Source organism: Procambarus clarkii, chromosome 47, assembly GCF_040958095.1.
Source record: "Procambarus clarkii isolate CNS0578487 chromosome 47, FALCON_Pclarkii_2.0, whole genome shotgun sequence".
In the NCBI taxonomy this organism is placed as follows: Eukaryota; Metazoa; Arthropoda; class Malacostraca; order Decapoda; family Cambaridae; genus Procambarus; species Procambarus clarkii.
The window spans coordinates 2,991,630-3,005,068 of record NC_091196.1 but is presented as its reverse complement, the minus strand read 5'-3'; the positions used below and the strand labels follow the sequence as shown (position 1 = coordinate 3,005,068).

The window sequence follows — 13,439 nt, the reverse complement described above, 5'->3', positions numbered from 1 at the left end:
GTTGTCGCAATAGGAGACAATCCTACTTAAAGAAGGGCATGTGGGGGTAGACCCCAACACCAGAATGACATTCGTCGTACAATGACAATTCGCCATGGAAAGTTGAGTGGTTGTCAACCAACATGGAGGATCTGTACCAACATCAAGACAACATACCAACTGTCTTGTTGTCACGCGAGTTCTGTATCTCCAGAATTCGCCCAGAGTAAACCTACCGCTTCACTGTAGCTGTATTTAGTGACTGTATGACCTGGTAGCTTCTCACCAGCTGGTACCATCAACAAACACCTTTTACTTATAGTCACATATAAGATCACGAATCAATATTAGCCGAGAAATGTGGATAAAGTTTGTACTAATAACACTTAGCTTAGTACATTAGTTTATAATATACATTATATTATATATAAATATAATATACATTATGTTTATATTATATTTTATATTATCACTTAGGATAAGTATATTTAAACTGATACTGATATGCGATATAGTAAATATCTATACATAATCCTCTAGGGACATTTAAGACTTCTAAATCCTCAATGTATTTATCCTGATCATCTTCCTCCTCAATTAAGTCTTGCTGAGAGGCAAGTCTTACGCTACAGTTAAATTCAGTATTTAACATTATTTGATATTTTGTATTGTTTGGTAGATAGTTAATACTTTAAACTGTGACACTAGGATTGGTAGATTTATTCTACCCGAGACTCGTAGTATCTCGTAGTTGATGAAAAAAAAAATACTTCAATGTTAATAAATTTCTTTTAAATGAGATTCAAGACAGATTTTGAGTTCATTAAAATCTCTTTCAGGAAACATTAGCTGAGTCGAGCCAAGTCCTGATGGGAGATAATTTACTAGTGTGTGTGTGTGTGTAGTGTCTTCACTCACCTTGCTGCCCAAACTTAGTAAAAATTAGCGTCCTAATAATGAAAAATTTTCTGACGTCTAACTTGAGTGAACAAAGTTGAAGGAGATGCTAACTTACCTGCTGAGTGTGACACAGTTCCCGACGCTGTGCTCCTAAGAATCACCACTCTGGCCACCTACCTGAAACAAACACACACACATTTCTATGTATAACTCGTGAATGTAAAGACACAGAATCTATTCACAAGGCATATTTAAATTCCATATAATTATACAAAGGCTTATAATTAAAATACAACTGAAAAATACAGGAGCAGCCCTGTATGCCGAAGTCCCTCAAAGGGCTCAAGACACTTCATAATAATACACAATGTACATTACATTCCATTAGCCAAGTTATGGAATTCTTTCTGAACCCATTTTTATAACATGAATACAATATTATAGTTTGCTTAGGGTCTTCCTGTACTAAATTTATATACACATATTTATTAAATGTTATAGTGGTGAAGGGTAGGGAAGGTGGTGAAGGGTAGGGAAGGTGGTGAAGGGTAGGGATGGTGGTGAAGGGTAGGGAAGGTGGTGAAGGGTAGGGAAGGTGGTGAAGGGTAGGGAAGGTGGTGAAGGGTAGGGAAGGTGGTGAAGGGTAGGGAAGGTGGTGAAGGGTAGGGAAGGTGGTGAAGGGTAGGGAAGGTGGTGAAGGGTAGGGAAGGTGGTGAAGGGTAGGGAAGGTGGTGAAGGGTAGGGAAGGTGGTGAAGGGTAGGGAAGGTGGTGAAGGGTAGGGAAGGTGGTGATGGGTAGGGAAGGTGGTGAAGGGTAGGGAAGGTGGTGAAGGGTAGGGATGGTGGTGAAGGGTAGGGAAGGTGGTGAAGGGTAGGGATGGTGGTGAAGGGTAGGGAAGGTGAAGAGTAGGGAAGGTGGTGAAGGGTAGGGAAGGTGGTGATGGGTAGGGAAGGTGGTGATGGGTAGGGAAGGTGGTGAAGGGTAGGGAAGGTGGTGAAGGGAAGGGAAGGTGGTGAAGGGTAGGGAAGGTGGTGAAGGGTAGGGAAGGTGGTGAAGGGTAGGGAAGGTGGTGAAGGGTAGGGATGGTGGTGAAGGGTAGGGAAGGTGGTGAAGGGTAGGGAAGGTGGTGAAGGGTAGGGAAGGTGGTGAAGGGTAGGGAAGGTGGTGAAGGGTAGGGAAGGTGGTGAAGGGTAGGGAAGGTGGTGAAGGGTAGGGAAGGTGGTAAAGGGTAGGGATGGTGGTGAAGGGTAGGGAAGGTGGTGAAGGGTAGGGATGGTGGTGAAGGGTAGGGAAGGTGGTGAAGGGTAGGGATGGTGGTGAAGGGTAGGGAAGGTGAAGAGTAGGGAAGGTGGTGAAGGGTAGGGAAGGTGGTGAAGGGTAGGGATGGTGGTGAAGGGTAGGGAAGGTGGTGAAGGGTAGGGAAGGTGGTGAAGGGTAGGGAAGGTGAAGAGTAGGGAAGGTGGTGAAGGGTAGGGAAGGTGGTGAAGGGTAGGGAAGGTGGTGAAGGGTAGGGAAGGTGGTGAAGGGTAGGGAAGGTGGTGAAGGGTAGGGAAGGTGGTGAAGGGTAGGGAAGGTGGTGAAGGGTAGGGAAGGTGGTAAAGGGTAGGGATGGTGGTGAAGGGTAGGGAAGGTGGTGAAGGGTAGGGATGGTGGTGAAGGGTAGGGAAGGTGGTGAAGGGTAGGGAAGGTGGTGAAGGGTAGGGAAGGTGGTGAAGGGTAGGGATGGTGGTGAAGGGTAGGGAAGGTGGTGAAGGGTAGGGAAGGTGGTGAAGGGTAGGGAAGGTGGTGAAGGGTAGGGAAGGTGGTGAAGGGTAGGGAAGGTGGTGAAGGGTAGGGATGGTGGTGAAGGGTAGGGAAGGTGGTGAAGGGTAGGGAAGGTGGTGAAGGGTAGGGAAGGTGGTGAAGAGTAGGGAAGGTGGTGAAGGGTAGGGAAGGTGGTGAAGAGTAGGGAAGGTGGTGAAGGGTAGGGAAGGTGGTGAAGAGTAGGGAAGGTGGTGAAGGGTAGGGAAGGTGGTGAAGGGTAGGGAAGGTGGTGAAGGGTAGGGAAGGTGGTGAATGGTAGGGAAGGTGGTGAAGGGAAGGGAAGGTGGTGAAGGGTAGGGAAGGTGGTGAAGGGTAGGGAAGGTGGTGAAGGGTAGGGATGGTGGTGAAGGGTAGGGATGGTGGTGAAGGGTAGGGAAGGTGGTGAAGGGTAGGGAAGGTGGTGAAGGGTAGGGAAGGTGGTGAAGGGTAGGGAAGGTGGTGAAGGGTAGGGGAAGGTGGTGAAGGGTAGGGGAGGGGGGTGGAGGGTAGGGGGAGGGGGGTGGAGGGTAGGGAAGGCGGGACAGTATGTAAATTTCGCGAGCCGCTGCCATTTTCTAGTACGACAGATTTTAGCCTTGTGTGTCGCATACGTCAAAATGGACGTGCTATTAGGAGGACGGTTGTCATGACGACAACGGCAGTATACGCTTAATTTGTGCTGGCAACTGAAGACTCTCGTTATGTAAACATTAGCAAAAAACACTCTTAGTGCGGAACCCGTTACTAAACCGGCACTCTGTAGAGACACGTTTCCTTCAGATCTGATACAAGAACCTTCCCTTCAACACGTAGAGAGTCTTACAGGACAACACAAGTACTGGTGAACAATAGCTATATCCGGAAAACACAAACCGAAACTGTCTCTATTTTCCACTTGTTACAACTTGTAACAAAGTTGTTACATCTTGGCTTAACGTGTTTATGACGTATTAGAACGTTGTTACAACTTGCTATATTGGTTGTTATAACTGTTTAGGTGTTAATACTTGTTCGAACGTTCTACTATCGTCGTAATTTCGGTGTGTGTTTGTGGTGGGGGAAGTAACCAGGTGATCACTACCACTCTATGACAACACTTGGCCCGGTGGCACAGTCCTCAACTAACAACACAAAGCACAACACCTCCAGTAATATTACAACACCACCATGCACAGTAAATACAAGAGGAATGAATAATGAAAGAAATAATGTGTAAAGGAGTCAAAAGCACAACCACTCTCCACAACACATATATCAATATATACGATAACACAGAGAAAATCTTCTAATTGACAAGTCAAGTGACTACCGTCTGTAGGAGGCGCACGTGGTATATACTGGGCGATGAGTCACAATAACGGGGTATATACTGGGCGATGAGTCACAATAACGGAGTATATACTAGACGATGAGTCACAATGACGGGGTATATACCAGACGATGAGTCACAATAACGGGGTATATACTGGGCGATGAGTCACAATAACGGGGTATATACTGGGCGATGAGTCACAATAACGGAGTATATACTAGACGATGAGTCACAATAACGAGGTATATACTGGGCGATGAGTCACAATAACGAGGTATATACTGGACGATGAGTCACAATAACGAGGTATATACCAGACGATGAGTCACAATGACGGGGTATATACCAGACGATGAGTCACAATAACGGGGTATATACTGGACGATTAGTCACAATAACGGGATATATACTGGACGATGAGTCACAATAACGGGATATGTACTGGACGATGAGTCACAATAACGGGGTATATACTGGACGATGAGTCACAATAACGGGGAATATACCAGACGATTAGTCACAATAACGAGGTATATACCGGACGATGAGTCACAATAACGGGGTATATACTGGACGATGAGTCACAATAACGGGGTATATACCAGACGATGAGTCACAATAACGAGGTATATACTGGACGATGAGTCACAATAACGGGGAATATACCAGACGATGAGTCACAATAACGAGGTATATACCGGACGATGAGTCACAATAACGGGGTATATACTGGACGATGAGTCACAATAACGGGGTATATACCAGACGATGAGTCACAATAACGAGGTATATACTGGACGATGAGTCACAATAACGGGGAATATACCAGACGATGAGTCACAATAACGGGGTATATGCCAGACGATGAGTCACAATAACGGGGTATATACTTGACGATGAGTCACAATAACGGGGTATATACTGGACGATGAGTCACAATAACGGGGAATATACCAGACGATTAGTCACAATAACGAGGTATATACCGGACGATGAGTCACAATAACGGGGTATATACTGGACGATGAGTCACAATAACGGGGTATATACCAGACGATGAGTCACAATAACGAGGTATATACTGGACGATGAGTCACAATAACGGGGAATATACCAGACGATGAGTCACAATAACGAGGTATATACCGGACGATGAGTCACAATAACGGGGTATATACTGGACGATGAGTCACAATAACGGGGTATATACCAGACGATGAGTCACAATAACGAGGTATATACTGGACGATGAGTCACAATAACGAGGTATATACCAGACGATGAGTCACAATGACGGGGTATATACCAGACGATGAGTCACAATAACGGAGTATATACTGGGCGATGAGTCACAATAACGAGGTATATACTGGAAGATGAGTTACAATAACGGGGTACATACCAGACGATGAGTCACAATAACGGGGTATATGCCAGACGATGAGTCACAATAACGGGGTATATACTTGACGATGAGTCACAATAACGGGGTATATACTGGACGATGAGTCACAATACCGAGGTACATACCAGACGATGAGTCACAATAACGAGGCTGAATATATATGATGACCCAACCAGCCACCAGCAGATGAGGAGACGACGACGTTGAGTATATATGTATACCGACGTCTGGTGTATGTGTATTTAAGTACACCTGGCCCCCATGAATGATGTGAGCTTTAATCTAAGTACACACGTCTGACGTCGACCAAGCTGACGAGGCGCTCAACCTGTCAGCTTTAAGGTGATGGCCTTAAAATAATCACGCGAGAGAAGTTCACGACATCACCTTAACAAGAGAAATAATTAATAAAAACTCTAAAAAAAAGTGTGATATAATTAAAGCCCTGCACGTAAAAACAGATCAACTCACCATAAACACTCAAATAATAGAACTATTCACTCTCCCGGACATTTGTGAGTGAGAACAAGATCTGAACGCGAACACGCTAACGATGTCGTTACTGCATAAAAGGCAATGCCCACTATGGTCACCCGAGCTCTCATTGACCTGACACAGACGGACGTAAATGCATGTATTTATGTATGAAGGTCAGATTAACCTTTTACAGGCTCACTAAAGCCCGTGCTACATGGAAATTTTGTTCCGAGAAGCTGAATCTACAACAATACGTATAAGCATTACAATCACCTATGGTTGATGTTCAACATATCATATGAACTATAGGTTCAACAGATCTCAATAATCCTGTCCATGGAAAACAGGAGATAAATGTATATATGCTGATTAGCATTATACATGAAAGACCACGTCTGTGGTAGAGAAAAACTGACAACTTCGAACACCAAGTTTTCCACCGGCTAATCACCTCATTTCCAACTTAGATTTTTATTTCTGCTAACTTTGGCCAATAACCTGACATAATTTGTAATGCAAATGTTATAAGTCATATGTTTTCCCATGTCTTCTCAGGTGAGAATGAACCTTGTAGGTTCGAAACGTTGTGTTAATTTTAATATCTATAACACATTATATTTAGTTTATAGTTTTTATTAGTAGTTAGTTTTGTTCATTTAGTCAACCTTGAACAAATGTGACAGAGAAATCCTCTTCCAATTATACCAGTATGCAAGATCACTAGTTAGAGGGATAGAAGCCCTAAACAAGAAAATAATAAACACTATGTCCAGTCATATTCAATGATAAATTACACACACACACACACACATATATATATATATATATATATATATATATATATATATATATATATATAAAATTAAATTATTAAAATGACCTCTGAACCAGGCATCACAAATTAAATCGAGAGTGTACCATTTAGTCCACTCACACAAGGGCATGCCAAACACACAATTCAAGACAACCAATTAGCCCAAGCGAGCCGGTCAGCACAACAATGGAGGAGCAACACGAGCCCTGCACATTATTGCTCGAGCACAGTGGACAACACCAACGTATTAACGAGCGGGCAATGTTTGGCAAGAGTAATGTATTAACGTAGACTCATAGTTGGTTATACGGACGGTAAGCCCAGTATGCGCGGGTGGTTCCTTACAAACACTTGTGAATGGTTGTGTATTAATGCGTAAATATGTTTAATAAGGTCAGTTCAAACATGCAGTCCGTCCTCCCAAGGTTCCCCATCTTCAAGAAACTGATGTACTGATGGGGCCTTATCCTAACCTGCCAGAGGACCCAAAACAGAAAACGGGACAGTATGTTAATTTCGCGAGCCGCTACTATTTTCTAGTAAGACGATTGTTGGCCTTAGGTGGGGAGTGGCAGTGTGTGTACTCACCTATTTGTGCTTGCGGGTGTTGAACTCTGGCTCTTCGGTCCGCTTCTCAACTGTCAATCAAATAATGTACAGGTTTCTGAGCCTACTGGGCTCAGAGAGAGTGTGTGTGTGTGTGTGTGTGTGTGTGTGTGTGTGTGTGTGTGTGTGTGTGTGTGTGTGTGTGTGTGTGTGTGTGTGTGTGTGTAGAATACAGAGTCATCGCTCCAAACTGTAACTTACATAAAAAAGGTTCTATACCTTGGGGGGAAAAAGATGCAATGGGTTGAACAAATAATTTTACCTAAGTAATTTTTATTTTTGTTTATACACTTACAACCTAAACGGCCCTCATTTAACGTGGCTTTTGCTGAAGTGTAAATTCGTGCATTTTAATCTACTAACAATTTCAATAATGGACTATTGAGCTTATAACTGAATGCATAATTGCTAATGATATAACAGATTTTTGGGGTTAACTGTTAGGCGCTGTGATCAGGGCTCTCTCCACCAGGGTAACTGCTCCAGAATATTGGCCAAAACACGAAAATCACTCTGCCTTTCTGGCTATTAGGCACGACATCTTATATATATATATATATATATATATATATATATATATATATATATATATATGTCGTACCTAGTAGCCAGAACGCACTTATCAGCCTACAATGCAAGGCCCGATTTGCCTAATAAGCCAAGTTTTCATGAATTAATATGTTTTCTCTAGTTTTTTTCTTACGAAATGATAAAGCTACCCATTTCATTATGTATGAGGTCAATTTTTTTTTAATGGAGTTAAAATTAACGTAGATATATGACCGAACGTAACCAACCCTACCTAACCTAACCTAACCTATCTTCATAGGTTAGGTTCGGTTAGGTAGCAGAAAAAGTTAGGTTAGGTTAGGTTAGGTAGGTTAGGTAGTCGAAAAAACATTAATTCATGAAAACTTGGCTTATTAGGCAAATCGGGCCTTGAATAGTAGGCTGATAAGTACGTTCTGGCTATTAGGTACGACATATATATATATATATATATATATATATATATATATATATATATATATATATATATATATATATATATATATATATATATATATGTGTGTATATCACGAAAATAAACACGTGATTAAGAATGTGACAATGTCAGACCACGGAGGAAAAATGAAACAGGAAATTTCCTTAAGTACTTTCGTATATTAAATACCTTCTGAAGATGTATTTAATATACGAAAGTACTTTAGGAAATTTCCTGTTTCATTTTTCCTCCGTGGTCTGACATTGTCATATATATATATATATATATATATATATATATATATATATATATATATATATATATATATATATATATATATATATATATATATATATGTCGTACCTAGTAGCCAGAACTCCCTTCTCAGCCTACTATGCAAGGCCCGATTTGCCTAATAAGCCTAGTTTTCATGAATTAATGTTTTTTCGACTACCTAACTTACCTAACCTAACCTAACGTTTTCGGCTACCTAACCTAACCTATAAAGATAGGTTAGGTTAGGTTAGGTAGAGTTGGTTAGGTTCGGTCATATATCTATGTTAATTTTAACTCCAATAAAAAAAATTGACCTCATACATAATGAAATGGGTAGCTTTATTATTTCATAAGAAAAAAATTAGGAAAAATATATTAATTCAGTAAAACTTGGCTTATTAGGCAAATCGGGCCTTGCATAGTAGGCTGAGAAGTGAGTTCTGGCTACTAGGTACGACATTATATATATATATATATATATGTCGTACCTAATAGCCAGAACGCACTTCTCAGCCTACTATTCAAGGCCCGATTTGCCTAATAAGCCAAGTTTTCATGAATTAATGTTTTTTCGTCTACCTAACCTACCTAACCTAACCTAACCTAGCTTTTTTTGGGTACCTAACCTAACCTTACCTATAAATATAGGTTAGGTTAGGTTAGGTAGGGTTGGTTAGGTTCGGTCATATATCTACGTTAATTTTAACTCCAATAAAAAAAAATTGACCTCATACATAGAGAAAAGGGTTGCTTTATCATTTCATAAGAAAAAAATTATAGTAAATATATTAATTCAGGAAAACTTGGCTTATTAGGCAAATCGGGCCTTGAATAGTAGGCTGAGAAGTGAGTTCTGGCTACTAGGTACGACATATATATATATATATATATATATATATATATATATATATATATATATATATATATATATATATACACATGCAACAATGATCACAAAAAACACTGATCCAAGAATGCAGAATAACCACATATGAATAATAGAAAATGCTTAATGCGTTTTCGGCTAATTCGCCTTCATCAGAGCAAAGTAGAATGAAGATCTTCATTCTACTTTGCTCTGATGAAGGCGAATTAGCCGAAAACGCGTTAAGCATTTTCTATTTTTCACATGTGGATATTCTGCATATATATCTGTTCACATCGTTCACATCGAAACTGTGAATGCCAAGAAATCTGGACTACACCTGCCAAAGATTATTGGGGGAATATAAACCTGGATATGCGTATAGAAATGTCAAGACACACAAGCCTGGAAAACCACTTTGGCCAATCATCAGCCAGATACCCACACCCACGTACAGACTGGTGAAACGACTCAACGGCTTGCTGACTCCTTATGTCCCTTGCGCCTTCAGCCTGAAGTCTCCGAAGGAATTTGTTGACTTACTGCGGGGAATACGGGCCACAGGGATAAGAGCCTCGTTGGACGTAGAATCACTGTTTACCAACGTACCTGTGGATGAAACAATCGGGATGATAGCCGACAGAGTGTACCGTGATCCGGCCTGTACTCCTCTTTACATACCAGAAAACATTTTAAGGAAACTACTCCAAGCTTGTACTTAAGAGGCACCCTTCTTGAGCCCGGATGGACACATGTACAAGCAAGTAAATGAGGTCGCCATGGGTTCTCCCCTAGGTGTCCTGTTTGCAAACTTCTACATGGGTACCATCGAACAAAAGGTCTTAGTCGACATGAACTTGAAACCGGCCATATACTGCAGGTATGTTGACGACATTTTTACACAGGTACCTGATGTCAGACATCTGCAGGAGCTGAAGGAGGAATTTGAGCAGAATTCTGTGTTGCGTTTCACTTACGAGATGGAGAAGGATGGGAAGCTGCCCTTTCTAGATGTAACAGTCATGGAAAGGAGCGGAGTTTTCCACACTGCAGTCTACACTAAGGAAACAAACATAGGAATGTGCCTGAATGCCAACAGTGACTGCCCAGACAGGTACAAGAGGAGTGTTGTTAATGCTTATGTCGACCGTGCTCTCAGCCACAGCTCAGAATGGAAGCAAGTCGACGAAGAACTCTGTAGGGTAAGGCAGATCCTAGTCAACAACGGCTTCTCCAATGGTTTCGTGGAAGACATCATAAGAAGGAAAGTGAAACGCCATGCAACCTCTGAAGAGACAACTAACACAACACCTATACCCCCTATTAGGCTATTTTACAGGAACCTCTTTTCCACAGCCCATAAAACAGAGGAAAGGGTCCTGAAAGATATTGTTAGTAGAAACGTTATCCCTACAGACAAAAATTAGAAGATACAACTGACAATTTACTATAAAACCAAAAAAACGGCAAGCGTACTCATGAGAAACTCTCCAGACACAAAGCAGAACGCTTTAAAAGAGGCCAACGTCGTCTATGCCTTCAAATGCCCTCTTGGGGACTGTAAGCCTCAAAAAACTCAGTATATAGGCAAGACAACAACATCTCTTTCCAGGCGTTTAACGATGCATAAGCAACAGGGCTCCATTAAGGAACATATAGTCTCTTCCCACAACCAAACCATCACCAGAGAAATCTTAGCAAACGACACAGAAATCATCGATAGATACAGCGATAGCAGGCAGCTTGACGTCTGCGAGGCACTACACATCAAGTCAACACCAGCAATCAACAGCCAATTAATGCACAACTATATTCTACCCACTTCAAGACTCCGCTCCAATATAGAAGCATCAAGAAATATGGGCCAATAAAAATAGGCCTTCTGCAGTTACCTACCTTTAATACCCATTGTTTCGTGTCCTGTCTTGTGTTAAAAGTTTATTTTCACCTCATCCAAAACTATTGTAACATGTCACCTCACCCAAATGTAGGAATAAAAACTCGCAGATGTTTAAGCTCTATTCAGTTAAAGTTGTGTGTGTGTGTGTGTAAACTAAAGTCTTTGAAAATGTAATAAGTTTTACGAAACGCATTCAAGTGTCGCGTCAGACTAGAAATAAAAATGAATTTTGGAGAATTGATTTTTCAGTTACCATCAACAGTGAAAAGAAATAACAGAAAGATTGAGAAAATTCGTATTAGAATTATTAATCTTACTTTTTCGGTCATATTTAATAATATATATATATATATATATATATATATATATATATATATATATATATATATATATATATATATATATATATATATATATATTTATATATATATATATATAGTCACGTAGAGGTGGGCCGGGGCTCTGCTAACACTTAGCTGCTAGGGGCTCAAAAGGCCGAATACTCAGCCCCTCCGACTCCCGGGATTTACCGGAGTCTCCTTGGTCACACAGGAGAGGACCAACAATGCCCACCTCCGCAGGTCTTTGCTTCCACCACAAAAGGGGGGGGGGGTGGTGCCACTGATTCACTATGGAAGCCCTTCAGTCAAACACGGGGAAACTGCTGTTAACAGTTCCGGCCTAGACCCGTGGAGGAGTGAAGGAAGACTCAGGCTTACCTTATAATAATAACCTCCCTGAGTCTTGCCTGCCAGACAAAAAGGTTGCAGGAACTCCTTTCCCGCCTGTCTTCTCAATCTTCTTAACAAGGTCGCCAGCTGGGTTATTATATCTGCACCCCAGCAATGCAGTTCAGTGGGTGTATTATATATTGTTTGTAGCCAGAAGATTGCTACTCCCATAGATCTGCTACTAGACTGCTGGCCCAGGGTATTCTCCCAGGAAGGTCTGTGTGGCTTTGCCTCTCTATAGCCACTACGTTAACAGTTGCCACCATTCAGGTACTGATACTGATCGGATGGCTAAGGTTACACTTTTATGTAAGTCTGTGCTGTCTTTACCACTCTCCAGGCAATAAGTACTGCTATAGAGAACGTAGTGTTCCCTAGGTGGTACTATGATAACCTTCGTGTATGCTCATAGAGAAATATCATAAATGGAGGCACACTTAAACACAGTGATAAAATGTGTGAATTTACTGATGCAAATTACATGAACACACACACAATCACAAGTAATACATGAATATGGAAATATGGATAATAAGTCTGGAGATCGTCAGCCTCTTCTTCCACGACCTCCAACACTCCTTCAACTGGGCAGAAAGACAGGAGTCCCACACTCTCACAGGAGGGCCTCTTCACCACGTCGGCGCCTCTTCTTCACTGTCCTGCCATCCATACACACTGTCCCCTCTGACAGTCCTGGACACAAGCTGCCTTGCAGCCTATTCTACTACTAAAGTATTAAAGTCCTGCTGCCACATACATAAGTAAATATTGTGGCCTAACTAGCCTACTCACACAAGGGGTAATGGGAGGGAAAATGATCTACCTTACATTCCTGGCTCACGACGCCTGTCCCTCGATGGTGTGAGGTTCCCACGCTTCCTGAGTCGATCCTCGACGATCCAGGAACGTTCCACAGGTCCACAGGTGTCGTGGAGCCTTCGCGTCGTCGCCGTTCCAATCCCTATGATTCAGCTACCCCAATCCTGGTTCATCGATAGGCGCTGAGCTAATCACTATTTTCCCACACTCGCCCCTTCCACAAGGCGTTGCTCCTTGTCCTAGGCACGGTGTCGTCCTTCCAAAACCCTCAGTGGATGTGACCCGGTCACAGCTAGGCTTGCCCGCCACACCTTTTCATACCCTCAACGTCCAGCGTCGCCGCCCAGCGTCGTCGTCGAATATTTTCCAAGTTTGGCACTCTTTCGCTCAATAAACTTGGTTCCTTTTTGCTTCCCAGAAGTGCGGGGTCTCCAATACAGCAGATGGGCTGCAATAGCCAGCACTAATCCACTGAGAAAGGCTTGTAGAGCCTCTGATCCTTGAGAGCAGACCGAGGCCCGTCCTCTCGCTTCCGAGGTTAGGTCAACTCTGACGTTGGCGCCGCCCGGGGCACTCGGTGACGTCAT

General features: G+C 42.2%; 1 protein-coding gene across 1 annotated transcript in view; it reads right to left on the bottom strand.

Moving 5' to 3' along the window:
• Positions 1–13,439, bottom strand: part of LOC123763068 (zwei Ig domain protein zig-8-like) — a 644,479-nt gene that overhangs the window by 587,969 nt on the left and 43,071 nt on the right. The window lies entirely within an intron of this gene.